The sequence below is a fragment of the Podarcis bocagei genome (assembly GCF_964188305.1).
Source record: "Podarcis bocagei genome assembly, chromosome: 15".
NCBI lineage: Eukaryota > Metazoa > Chordata > Lepidosauria > Squamata > Lacertidae > Podarcis > Podarcis bocagei.
This window is the reverse complement of record NC_138141.1, coordinates 20463669-20478026: the sequence shown is the minus strand read 5'-3', so window position 1 is coordinate 20478026 and position 14358 is coordinate 20463669. Positions and strand designations below refer to the sequence as shown.

The window sequence follows — 14358 nt, the reverse complement described above, 5'->3', positions numbered from 1 at the left end:
TCCCTGCTGAAATTATATAGATAGCTCAGTTAGTAAGACTTCCCCTGGGACCTGTTAATGTAGTCTCTCTCTCCCCACTCCCAGCCCTGCAACAAGAAAATGAAGTAAGGTAGATATGGCTTTAGCAGATGCTGCATTATCTCACGCTTGCCACTTTTGAAGAGGGCCTCTTTCTGTACTCAGCAACTGCACACAAAGGGAGTTTGCGTGAGCACCTGCTGGGAAGTGGTTGAGTTGAAACAATTTTCAAAGTCTAGGATTTTCCGGAGGAGTTCACTTCGAGACTCCTGCAGAGCCAAATGGATCCAGGCTGGTTGCACTCCAGCTGTGACACTCGCTTGAAAGCAAAGGTGAGTTGTTTTTCTTGGTGGAATGTGTCCGTGTGTGGTTTGTCCCTCATAGAACACCACCCATCACTATCACCAGAACCTGAAAGGTAATTTGTAAGTGGCCTGTTAGCATGCCCGCCCATATAAACTTGGACCAGACACGGGTGGCGCTGTGGTCTAAAACACTGAGCCTCTTGGGCTTGCCGATCAGATGGTCGGTGGTTCAAATCCCTGTGATGGGGTGAGCTCCCATTGCTCTGTCCCAGCTCCTGCCAACCTAGCAGTTCGAAAGCACACCAGTGCAAGTAGATAAACAGGTACCGCTGCGGCGGGAAGGTAAATGGCATTTCCGTGTGCTCTGTTTTCCGTCACGGTGCCCTGTTCCACCAGAAGCAGCTTAGGCATGCTGGCCACATGACCTGGAAAGCTGTCTGTGTACAAACCCCGGCTCCCTTGGCCTGAAAGCAAGATGAGCACCACAACCCCATACAGTGGTACCGCGCAAGACGAATGCCTCGCAAGACAAAAAACTCGCAAGACGAAAGGGTTTTTGGTTTTTTGAGTTGCTTCGCAAGACGATTTTCCCTATGGGCTTGCTTCGCAAGACGGAAACGTCTTGCAAGTTTGTTTCCTTTTTCTTAACACCGTTAATACAGTTGCGACTTGACTTTGAGGAGCAACTCATAGAACGCGGTGTGGTAGCCTTTTTTGATGTTTTTAAAGACTTTGGTGATTTTTGAAGCTTTTCCAAAACTTTCCCGACACCGTGCTTCGCAAGACGAAAAAAATCGCAAGACGGCAAAACTCGCGGAACGAATTAATTTCGTCTTGCGAGGCACCACTGTAGTTGCCTTTGACTGTCCAGGGCTCCTTTTTAACCTAGTAATACCTCTCCCGGTACCATACTCTCCAACATCCCAGTGAGACAAATAGGGACACAACCTCAATGAAGGCCTCATCCCCTCTTACTCAGGCCCCATCCTTTCCTCTTTGGCTCTCGGCTCTGGCTCCCCTCCCTTGGGGCTCACTACACCCCCCCCCATCTGAAGACCCACTGCCGCTTCAAGGGCTGTATGGCCAACGTACTTCCAGAAGCTGGTGCCACACTTCCGGAAGCCGGAACTGCTTGTGGAAGGAAGAAGACGACACACGGGTGCAAGGTGAGGGAATATCTTTTGGTCCCTTCTTATGGCCGCACACTTAGGTGGGTGAGGCGAGAGTGTGGGAGCCAAATGGGACATCACGCAGGGCGCCACTGAAGTTTGGGCCCCCCAAGTCTGCCACTGCTTGATTCCCTCTTCAACACCCTAAACTAGTGATGCCGCTTTTCTCAGCACTGAACAGTGTGTGGGGGCGATCCTCCCCACATCACATCAGCCACTAATTTCCCAAGCTCAGTGGATATTAATGGGAGTTGTTGCATTTCAGGGGGTTGGACTAGATCACCCTTGGTATCCCTTCCAACTCTACAATTCTATGGTAAAATGTTTGGAGGGCACCAAGTTGGGGAAGGCTGATCTAGGCCACCATACGCTCAAAAGAAGACCGGCTTGTTAGTTCCAGTACTGTTAAACATTATAATCTGTCCTGAGTGTTCCAGCTCCTGGACACTTTCCGATTTTTCTATTTATAGAAGAACAGACTAGTAGAGAGCAATCTGCTACAGAAATCAATTAATTGCTAATTTCAACACAGATTTTTTTAAAAATAAAAAGGTTATTTCAATCAGTTTCCAGTAATTTGGGGAGCTATTAGATGACCAGGGCATGATATAATTATACATACAACATATTAACAGCCTGGCATATAAATCTGTGCCTCCCTTAATGAGCAGCAAAGCTGGATCACAGCTTTGAAAAAGTGAGCTCAGAATGATTGCCAAAGCGTCATTGGCTAATTGATTAATGAGGAGTTCGCCTTGGAGAGCCATGTTACATCCTAATAAAACAAAATAAAATCTATGGAATGTCTTGGAGGTGCTAGGCATCCGTCTGCACAGAGCTGTGGAAAGCGAGAGCAGTGTCGGGCTGTGGGAGCCCCTGATGATGTGAGAGTCGCATTTCAACTCCCACCTGGAAGTGAGGGGGGCGGACTGATGGGCACAGCAGGAGGGAAGACAACTGAGTCAAGGAATGGAAGATGAATACGAGGACAAGTCTGGGTAGACTGTCGTGCAAAAAAGAAAAGAAAGGGTAAACATAGATAGACTGGGGACTTTGGAGCCCAGGAGATTTCCAGTCAGAGGATCCATTGGCAGAACCAAGCAGGCAAGCCTGTAGGAGAGGCCCTCTGGTGGCAAAGGCCAGCAAGAGCAGGGAGCCCACCTTGGAAGGCGTCCAGTTGCTGGAGCAAAGTTGGCTCAAGGTTGACAGACAAAGCAGCGAGAGATGGGGTTTCATAGACTGGAGCATGCATAAGCTGGGGAGAGGTGATATTTCAGTGCTGAAGGCTCTTGTTTTGTATTCAGGCAGTTCCCAGGTTCAAACCTTGGCTGAGTCTCCAGTTCAAAGGTTCTCAGGACGCAGGAGGTGGCAAAATCTTTCTCCTTCTGAGGGTGCTGTTGGTCATCATGGGCAATCCTGGGCTAGATGGATCTGATAGAAGGCACCTTCCTGTTTTATTTTCATTTTGTTATTTTAAAACATTTATACCTGAAGGAGCGTCTCCACCTCCATCGTTCACACTGAGGTCCAGCGCTGAGGGCCTTCTGGCAGTTCCCTCACTGCGAGGTTACAGGGAACCAGGCAGATGGCCTTCTTGGTAGTGGCACCCGCCCTGTGGGACACCCTCCCATCAGATGTCAAGGAAATAAACAACTGTCTGACTTTTAGAAGACATCTGAAGGCAGCCCTGTTTAGGGAAGTTTTTAATGTTTGATGTTTTATCGTGTTTTTAATATTCTGTTGGGAGTCACCCAGAGTGGCTTGGGAAACCCAGCCAGATGGGTGGGGTATAAATAAATTATTATTATTATTATTATTATTATTATTATTATTATTATTATTATTATTATTATTATTATTATTATTATTATTGGTTGACCACTGTGAGAACAGGGCATTGGACTAGATGGGCCATTGGTCTGATCTGTTCTTATGCTATTAATGTGTTGGAGGGACCTTATGGCTCAGTCCTTGGCTAGTTGGATGACAAGACAAAGATGAGCAAGGGTTGGTTGACAGAGGCTGCTTTAAACTTTCCCCTCCAGTTCTTTTAAAACTCATAACCGCTTCCCTGCCCAAGATCTTTTTCACCTGTAAAAAAAGCAATATTTTCCTGTATCTTTCTCTCCATAGCTTTTTTTGAACTGGAGAATGACTGTAAGGAAAAGGGTTAAGCACCTTCCTTCCTCTTTGGCTGCAGCCTGTCCCAGCAAGATTGGAGATGTGGTATATACGTGTGTCGGGAAGAATCACAGGACTCTGCTTAATGGATAAGTTGAGTTAGAGAGGTAGGCCTTAGCTAATGCGGCCATCTGGAGATGGGTGCAGTGCAGGTTTTGGATATCAGTAAAATTCTGTAATCGAAATTTTCACTAAAGTGGAAGAATAGCAAGAGGGGGGGAAAGCTTCCTTCATTCTCTCGCCTTTGGAGAGACTGGCCTCCTGCAGATCAACATTTTCCTTCCAGCTTGATGATGATCCACTTAGCTCCATCTCCACATTTTCTTGACAAGAAAGGGGAAGAAAATGCAGAGATAATTGCATCGATTTTTACTCCCCAGACAGGACTTGAAGCTCCCAGCAGCAGACATTGCCCGGAAGTTATGCTGGAGAACCTAGTTTCCTTTCATCAAGGCACCCACATTCCCATGACACTCGGTTCTCCCTGAGCTTTGGTTGCTCTGCAGATCTTGGCAGGGGGCTGCTCTCCATACAACAGTGGTGTGTGTGTTATTCCTTTGATCTGGTGGAAGAAGAAACCTTTCCTTAAACAGGGGCATGTCAAAAGCCTTTGTCTCCTGAAGTGTTCTCCAGCTTCCCACTGAATGGTTGTTGCTTAGCTGTGAAAGAATTTACTAGAGGCCTTCAAGCACTTCTGATTATTTCTTTTCTTAAAAGCCTTCATTGCAGAGAAGGAGGAGAGAATTTGACAAATAACATGTAAATTAACTAGCGACAGAGGGACTCATCTATTTTCAGTCTGTGTTCATTCATAAGTTTCATAAGCCCATTTCCTCCCCTTTCCACACTAATCTGCACTTCCTCATCCTTAAAATATGTACAAAAGTTTTTGCATGTTTCATCATGTGTATTTAAATAGTATTTTATCTCTACAAGGCAATGGGGTGGTAATTTATATTTACAAGGTATGGGGTGATACTCAACTAGGTTTTACTCAAGGTAGACTCATCCAAATTAATGGACCTGACTTAGTCATGTTCATTAATTTCAGTGGGTCTACTCTGAGTAGAATAGGATAATTAGAGTTTACATTCAGGCAGAAGCTTGTTTCTTGAGATGTTTCCTAACTGGTGGTATGGCATCAATCAATCAGTGTTTCTGTGTGTATACAGTTTGCAGACCACATATAAAGTCTTCAGAGCTAACCACACATACTTCAGATAATTCTGATAACTTGCTATTCACTCGGAGTGTTTATATATATTCTGCTGTCAATATATATAAACTGCTCGCCATGCATTTTAATCATGTCGGCCAAGAATTTAGCTGTATATATATTTTGAAGCGCGAAGTCCATTGGAGACCATTGGAGGGAATCTAGGTCAAAGCACTGGCTTTGTAAGGAGAAGGTCGCAGGTTTAATCACCAAAAGCATTTCCTGTTGAAAGAATCAGGTAGCAGGTAACAGGATGAGACCCTGAGAGCTGCTGCTAGAAATATTCAGATCTGGCATAACACCACTAAGTTGCTTCAGGAGCTGGGCTGAAGCCCTCTAAACTTTGGAGATCCTGGGCTGTGTCATGAAAGCACAATGTGTTCTTGATACAAATGGTGTGTAATCAGTCGATGTCTCGAGGCCAAGTGCTGCTTCTCTAGCTGCCTGCTGCTCCAGTTGCAGTTGGAGGCTCATCTCCCACTGCAGTGGGCTCTCACCAGCCTCTCTACAAGCCAAGCACCCTTAAGCATAGCCTGTTGGAGAGGCCACTCCATTAATTGAAAGAGGTCTGTTGCCACATCTGTGCCTACATGCGCGGCTTAATAGGATAGTTGATAAACTGGAAATTGGGGAGGGGAGGAAGAGGCGGGGAGAGAGAACGCTTTGTGGCATTTTCTCAAGATGGAAAGAAAATACCGTATTTTTCAGCGTATAAGATGCCCCCACGTATAAGACGCCCTCTATTTTTAGGGACTCCAGTTTAAGAAAATAGGGGAGAGATTGCCCCCTGTATAAAACGACCCACAGTTTTTCGCATAATTTTAAAGTAAAAAAAACCTAGTCTTATACACAGAAAAGTACGGTACTTCCAAATACCAGGGGAAAGGGAACACATTCCTTGAAAAATGAAGAAACATTCCTCGACTGTGGAAGCTTTCACGTCTCCATCATATACTCATAGAATTGTCAGGGCAAAATCCACCCTTCTCCCAGCAGGGACCTCATCCCTGCAACACCAGTTTTGTTGAATAGGTTTGTGGTCACTGCAAGGAAGACAGACACTGCTGTAAGCTTTAAACAGGTTCTTTTGCTTAGTAACACAAACCCTCCGACATTTTCCCAATGAAAATAGGGATGTCCTAAGGGTGGCGCTGTGGTCTAAACCACAGAGCCTAGGGCTTGGCGATGGAAGGTTGGTGGATTCGAATCCCCGCTATGGGGTGAGCTCCCGTTGCTCAGTCCCTGCTCCTGCCAACCTAGCAGTTCAAAAGCACACCAAAGTGCAAGCAGATAAATAGGTACCGCTCTGGCGGGAAGGTAAGCAGTGTTTCCGTGCGCTGCTCTGGTTCGCCAGAAGCAGCTTAGTTGACCCAGAAGCTGTCTGTGGACAAACGCCGGCTCCCTCAGCCAGTAAAGCAAGATGAGCGCCACAACCCCAGAGTCATTCACAACTGGATTTAACGGTCAGGGGTCCCTTTAACTTTTAAGGAAGAGAGGGACATTCCAGGACGAAACCAGAAACTGGGACTGCTTCTCTAAATCAGGGACGTCCCTGGAAAATTGGGACACTTGGAGGGTCCGGTAACATCAGGCATCACATGTTATGGCAGAAGCTAGGAGGAAAAGGGAAAGCAAAATTAAACTCACAATTCAAGAAGGCTACTTAGCTTCCAGGACCTGGGCATACAAACCCTCTCAGGGTTTTTTCCTCTCAGTCCAGGTGGCTCTTAATTAAAGGCTGCTGCTTATTCCAACACAAATAAATCCCTGCAGACAAACCTGAGAAACACCCAGCGAAGCAGAGAGTGACCAAACAAGCTAAAGAGTTCGGCTTTGACAAGAATGATAGGGAAGGACTTGGAAATTACTTGGAAGTCTTCTGTTTCCCCAGCCCTGACCATGCTTCCATGCAGGAGTGCCAACTTGAATAAAATGGGGGGGGCAGTTAAGCCCCACAAACCATTTGAATGGCAATGCCCATCCACTTTGGGGGACCATGGCCCCCTCAAATCTTTTATTGTGGGGGCTGAAGGGACCTCAGCCTCTAGGAGTTGGCTCCTATGACCCCATGAAATATGACAACATTATTAAGGATTTATAATCTACCTTTGCCTCTGTTCCTTGTATTTCTGGTAAATGGTTGTTGTAGGTTGCTAGGGGTAATGGGAAGAAGGCAAGTTTGGCTAGATGTGAATAGTTGGGCAACCACACTGCAAAAATGTGGAGATTGGTACTGTCTAGATAATTTGGTGCTCTGATAACTCTGATATAATTTTTAAATTTTCAACCCACAGGTGACTAGTCATTGAAGCTTGGAAGTTCTGTTTTGCAAGTTTGGAGGTGGGAAATACCTGGCAAGATCTTAGAAGGTGGAGGCCATCTAAACAGTGTTGACGGCATTCAGTCAAGGGGCCAAAAGAAAAGGAGAATAGAACTCCATCTGCACCTTTTAAAAAAAGATTTCTGTAATACAATTCCCACCAGGGCAGATTTCCTCATTCCTGTTTGACAAATTGCAGCTACCCAAGTTCTTGGGTTTGCACAACTATTAAAAGTACAGTGGCCCAGTTTTCCATGGCTTCTATTTCATTCTTTTTTGTACTTCTGCAAACCTTGGGGACCCTTGAAATACTCTGATTTCTTCCTCTTGCTTCTCCTTAGCTCACTTTGGCTCCATTTCTGTAGATATGATGATCATAGGCTCCTTGGACTCAATCTCTCCCTGAAGCCTGTGGAACTGTATAAGTCACTGTGCGTTGCTGCTGATTCATGATCACGATGATGATGATACCATAGAAATGTGACTTTTACTTTAATATTCTTCTATACCTATTTTCAAACCTAAAATTATTTTCAAACTTAGGAGTAACAAGGATTATGCTATATTTGAAATGCTACTTCAGGGGCTAGCAAGACTCTGCTTGCTCTTGTTATGCCTTATTGCTCCTGGTCCAAATTAGTTCCCCCCACCCACCCACTTGAATTTTTTTTTTTAAAAAAAGAAAAAAACAGTGCAACAAAACACTGGGATGTTTTCCTTTCCCCCACTTCCTTTGATCAATGGGTTCAATGCACATCCAGCACAGCTGTCGCTCAAGTTCTCTTCAAAGCTAGCAAAGAGAAATGCAAAGGGCTGGTTGGTTAAAGCTGTATGTAGGCACTTTAAAAGAGAGAGAGAGAGGAAGGGAGGTGGAAGGCAAGAACATCAAAAATCGACTTTTGCTTTCAGAGCACTGGGAGCGTCAGATGCAAAAATCAAACTAACACAAATGTCATTGCTAGGTCACAATGCAGGACTGGATATGCTTCATTCCCCCCCTCCACACCCTCACACTGATGTTTATTTGCAGGATTATTGATGACTGTGGCTTCAGAGGTACTCAAGGTGGCTGGGAATCAAGCAAGAGAGCATTTCTCGAGTTTCTGATTATCAAAGCGCTGCAACACAAAGTTGAGGAGCTTGTGGCATGAGAGCAGAAGCAGGTGTGGTGCAGTGGTTACAGTGCTGGACCAGGGAGAGCAGGGTTCACATTCCCGAAGTTCACTGGGTGACCCTGCACAAGTCACAGTCTCTCAGCTCTGATCTACCTCACAGGCTCGTTGTGAGGATAAAATGGGGAGGGAGCCATGTACCTCACCTTGGGTGCTCTGGAGATAATTGCAATAATCTGATCCTTTAAAAAAACAACAACCCATAGTGAGCTTTGCTATGATTTGCAGCAGTGAATTCTGTAAGTTAATTGCATTCACGTCGGTTATGACCAAGGTATGTATTCTTTGATATCCCAGTGGTCTGCAGTGAAGACACCTGAATAAAGGAAGAGAGAGGCAATCCCAACTCCTCTTTCATGCATTTATCCATCTCAGCCTTACGACTGAATTGAAATTGCACTAGGTCTGCCTGGTGTGCTTTGCAAATTAATCTTGGGTTTAGCTAATATAATGGCGTTTTCCCCCTGCTGCCTTATCTGTTTCTCTGCCTCAGTCCAGCGCTGTGAAGCCCAAATGGAATTGCAGGCAGAGACTCTGAATCACTCAAAAGTACATTGTGTATTCTCTGCCCTCAGACCAACAAGGCTCAGAATTTCAACTCCCAAACCGTCTCTCCAGATAGGGTGCAGCAAACTGTGATGGAATTTGGCATCATATATACATCTATATTCTAAACTTTAAAGTTTATGGGCAACACATGAAGGAATCTCCAGAGCTGGAGAGAGGGAATTTCCATGGATGGGAAGGCTGCAGAATGCAGCTTGTGATCACACCACTCTCTGAGTGGATTGTGGGAGAGATGGAAAAGATGAAGAGAAGGGGAAGGCCTAATATTTTCAAATGCCCAGTTCACACCCAAATGATTGTAACCCAGGAAGGATGGGGGATGGAATTTTGTGTGCATTTTGATAAGACGCTGCCCAATTTCCACTTCTTGATCACAAAACAAAAAAAGCTAGCCTATAAAATTCGCACATCTTTGAATTTTGCGATGCAGTTCTTCAGCCAAACAGCCTCTGCAAAAATGCATGTATTAGTGGAAATAACATACAGAACTGCATTGCATTAGGGGAAATTTCTTGCAAAGATGTGTGTATTAGTTAAAATTGTGGTTGTTAGGACAAAAGCACACTAAAATGGTAATGAATTTTCTTGCATATATATGAATACATATATTTTAACCACCACCTGCAAATTGCTGCTGAATTGTAGAGAGCTGGATTTTTGATTGGAAGAAGTAGAAACTGATAGAAACAAAGATTGACAGATTCATCAGTTCCCTAAACCACACTTTGATGGCATGGTGAAATAGTTGCAGACGATTGGCTCCACTTCAGGTCTCTATTACATTGTTAGTAATACCTCACAGGAACATGGGGAAATAGGAAGGTGCCTTATCCTGCCTGAAATCCCAGAGAGTCACTACTAGGCAATGTAGTTAATACTGAATGAGACGGGACATTCATTTGATTCAGTGTACGGCAGCTTCCTACATTCCTAAGCCAACAAAGTTCCTAGGAGGTTCTGGAAGACTGAATGAGTGCTAAACATGAGCGAAAAGCAGAGGCATAATCTGTCCAACAGCTGTCCCGAGAGAGTCCCTTGGCTGCTCCTATTAATAGCCTCCCACATCTGCCGAAGGAGCAAAACATCTCTCTGCCCTTGGAGGATTTTGATACTGTAAACATGAGATGATTCTTGTTCCTTCTGAAGTTTATATGAAATCCAGTCACCCAAAACCACAGAGTGTTTTCTCTGCCTCCTGCACTCTCAAATCTCTCTCTCTCCCCCTGCCCCATTGCATATATATATGCGCAGTCTGGTCCAGAGAGGTTGTGTGGTCCAGTAGTCTGGGGCTGCCTTGAGGGCCGGTCAAGAGGTCAGCAGCTGGTGGATTTCTGTGGTTGACTTTTCCCTCCTGCTTTCAACTGAAATTAAAATGCTATTCCTGCTCTGTGGCATTTTCCATAAACACTGACTTTTCTTCATTTTGCAATGCAATTCCTGACCCTTGCGCCATGCCTGGCCTGAAGAACTGTGGGTTTTGAATTTGGCTACCAATAGGATGGGATGGTGTAGAGAATATGCTTCGGTTGAGGGGGGAAACTCATCGAGAGACAAGACCTAGACATGATGTCTTGACCCATGGGGGTGCAACTGCTTTTCATCCAAAACCCTGCCTTGTATAGCATATTTTGCTTAACCCCTTAACTGATCTCGTTTCATATGAGAGCTTGAAACCAAAAGCTTAGTGGAGTAGGAAGATCTTGCCAGCTCAACAACTGGGAAGAGACGCAAATAGACCAAGGGCGTGGAACCTTTTTCAGCCATGTTCCCTTCTGAGGGTCACATGCCAGTGGGCGGGGCCAGGAGAAAAGTGGGAGGAGGAATGAATGCAAATGTTGCCTTTAAATAGGCTAGCTTCTACACACCTCTCACTGTCCTCTGTCATAGCGAACAAGAGACATTATCAGAAGTCAAGGACACATCCCAGGCAAAGACAATCAAAGAGGGTGTGGCTAGGAAAGAAGGGCATGGGGTGAGAGACAGTCCCAGGGGCCAGATAGATAGGATTCTTTTTTTATATAATATTTTTTATTAATTTTAACATATAAATTATAAAATGTACCACAAAACTTATCACTTATACACTCTTTTTAGACTTCCATCAACACCTCTGATGATCCACTGTTTTAACCACTTCTTATGCATTTCTTAACTTTATTTTGCCTTTACATCTCTTAACAATCATCCTCCCCCTTGTCCATTTTTCCAATACTTCTAATAACACTCCTCACAAAACTTCTTGCAACCCTACAAACGTCGTCTGTTCTTCACAATTACTTTTCAAATAGTCTGTAAATTTACTCCAGTCTTCTGTGAATTTCTGGTCTCACTGGTTTCGAATCCTTCCTGTTAGTTTATCTAATTCTGCATAGTCCATTAACTTCATCCTCCATTCTTCAATCGTCGGTAACTCTTCTTTCTTCCATTTTTGGGCCAATAATATTCTTGCTGCTGTTATTGCATATAAAAAGAGCTTACATTCCTTTCTATTTATGTCACTCCCCACAATGCCCAATAAAAATGCTTCTGGTTTCTTTATAAATGTATATTTCAACATTTTCTTCAACTCATTATATATCATCTCCCAGAAGCATTTCACCTTTTTACATTCCCACCACATGGGATAAAATGTTCCTTCTTTTTCTTTACATTTCCACAGATAGGATTCAAACGATTCCCCACCCCTGAAATAGGCCACCAAAACCCTGGAGAGACACACAGAGTGAAGCCACTGGCCCATCTAGCTCAGTGTTGTGGACTCTGACTGGAAGCGACTCTCCAGGGTTTCCAACAGTATTCCATGCCAGCCCTACACGGAAATGCCTTGGGACCTTTTTGCATGCAAAGCTGATGCTCTACCACAGAGCTGTTTTCAGACACTATCCCTGAACACTCTCTCTGGACAGAATGTGCAAATGGCCCTTGATTATGTACATAACTCGCAGTGATGAATTTGCTCCCTGCATTTTTGCCTTGCCATCTTTGGGAGCTGCCCAATCCTTTTCCCCAATCCTATTAGAGATTTGTGCAAACTTTTTAATCATCCAAGGTGCTGGTAATGGCTTGTACCAGCCAGGTCTGTGCAATATTGATTGACTGATTTTGATCCATGTTAAGATTCTAATGACAAGATTTCATTTGGTTGATTGATTCTGCCTTGACTGTTCCGTCTGTTTTATATGCTATGTAGTTGTGGCCTTTTATTTTGTATAAATTCATAAATAATGGATTAAAGATCACAATAAGATGTACTATGTCAGAATCCTTGAAGTGTGGCGCTAACAAGCAACATTTTCACTCAAGGCTTTCTAGCCTAAACACATTAAAAAAACCAAAAACAGTCAGGAATCAAAATTATCTTTTCTGCCATGGCATATCTCTCTTCCTCTCCCCCAAGGAGATACTAGGGCACGGGTGTCAAACACAAGGCCCGCGGGCCGAATCCGGCCCGCCAGACCTCGTCATGTGGCCCGTGGCATCAAGGGCGAGGAAGCCTTCCCTGCCTGCTTGCAGACAGGGCTCCAATCGACGCACCCCGTCGGCCCTGCCTACCGGCCGGTCCCTCAACTTTCGCCTGCCTCGCGGTCCGGGCAAAGAGGCTTTCTGCTCGCTCGGTCCAGTCCGGGGCTCGCTGCGGAGGAGGCGGTCCCGCGAAGCCGAGCTCGGAGCCGGCTGCCTCCGCCCCTCGGAGCCTCCCAGGCACGGCTGCTCGAGGGGGCGGGTCGCGCGCGCGGCAACTTTTGGAGCCTGAGGGAGCTGCGGAGGCTGGCAGCGAGGGCAGGGAGCGAGAGCCACACTTGGGACGCCGCTCGCTCAGGCCACAAGAAGAGGCCACTGCGGCGCTGCAGCTGGCGAGGAGATGGCCGGGGGCGCGGGCGGCGGGGCCAGGGGCTGGCTGGGGTCGCCCTGGTGGGCGGGGCCGGCAGGCAGGGAAGGGAACGCGGAGGCAAGTGGAGAGTGGGGACCCGGCGCAGGTCTTGCCGCAGGCGGCGCGCCCTGGCTGGGCTGGGAGAGGCGAAGCTGCTGCCGGTTCAGCTGCGCAGAGTGGGGTGGAGGGAGCCGGGCGAGCGGGCGGTGTGCCACACCGCAAAGCAGGGGCGCCTCCCACCCCGAAGAGGACCGCGCCAGCATCTGGGCAGCTGGAGCAAAGTGCGAGCCTGCCAGCAACTTGGCTGCGGGAGCCTGGCTACGAAACACCGCCCCCCTCCCCACGCCAACACATTGGCTTTCTCCGGGCCGGAGGACTTGGCGGATAGCCCCCTCCCCAGGAGCAACTGCAGCAGCTCGGGGCCCCAGCAGGACATCCTGGCCACCCGCGCCCGCAGTGCCGCTGGGGCTCCCTTGCAAGGAAGAAACTGCTGCTGTCCAAACTGCAGCTCCGTATCCTCCGACTCCTGAGTGCGGCGGCAGGGAGGCAAGATTTGCTTCTGCTCTGCTCTGTTGGGACAGGCTCCTGTCTCCTCCCCGTTGGAGCTCCAGTCTGCCTGGAAGCCCATCTCGTCATCTTTTTAAAAAATCATTATTATTTCTTCTTCTATTCTTATTTAAAATCGTACTGGAATAGGTATATTAAATAGTGTATAGGTTCAAGACAACACACACCAGTGCCTAAGGAAAAATAACTTTGATAAAGTCCTACAGATACAACCGGCCCTTTGAGGGTGACCAAACTGCTGATGTGGCCCCCCGATGAATTTGAGTTTGACACCCCTGTACTAGGGCTTTTAGGTTTATGTGTAGCAGACCAGGCATCTCTCACAGAGAATTCTTAGCACCCTCACAAAGCTCCGGTTCCCAGTAGTCTTTGAGGGAAGCCATGGCAAGTCTGTTTGTCTCGTCGAGTGGGTGGCTTTGCGGGCCTACCCAGTGGACCGGCTAATGATAGGCCGGATGCTTTGCCTGCCGCCAAATTGGTCAATGGCAGTAGGACTTTGTGGGCATTCCCCTGGGCACAGGAGTGACTGGCCAATTGCAGCCCTCAGCCCCGTGCCAGGTTATATTGTGGGCCTGCCAGGCCACTTGGCCTCTGTTTTCTTTTGCCAGTAAACTTAGATATTGGATGGAGGGGTAAAGGTACTCCACAGGTAAAGGATCCAGGGGGAGTGGCTCCTGTCCGATGCTCAGATGGGGGCTAGGGCCGTACCATTCCCCCCTTGGGAACCACTTGGGGGACACCCCAATTTGACATAGGTCATAGGGTGTCCCTTCTGGTTGGCATTACCCTTAAAGACACTGCCAGGAGACGGGCTGGAGTGGCATATGCCGTTGCTTGCCCCAGTGCCTATGGCCAAAACCTACACATCTGTAACCTTGTGACGTTATTTGATCCCATAAAAACAATATTCTATGTATTAGTCTAGTTATTTAGTCCCTAAGGAACAGGGTGTGGTCTCAACCCGCAACTGAATTT

The 14358-nt window shown here is 46.5% G+C and overlaps 1 long non-coding RNA gene across 1 annotated transcript in view; it reads right to left on the bottom strand.

Annotated features, from left to right (window-relative positions):
- The window catches only part of LOC308574702, a 301005-nt gene extending 299831 nt beyond the window's left edge, over positions 1-1174 (bottom strand). Inside the window, exon 1 of the long non-coding RNA XR_014002553.1 lies at positions 810-1174. This is a non-coding gene — a long non-coding RNA (uncharacterized lncRNA). The remainder of the gene's footprint in view (positions 1-809) is intronic.
- Positions 1175-14358: the final 13184 nt, after the last annotated feature.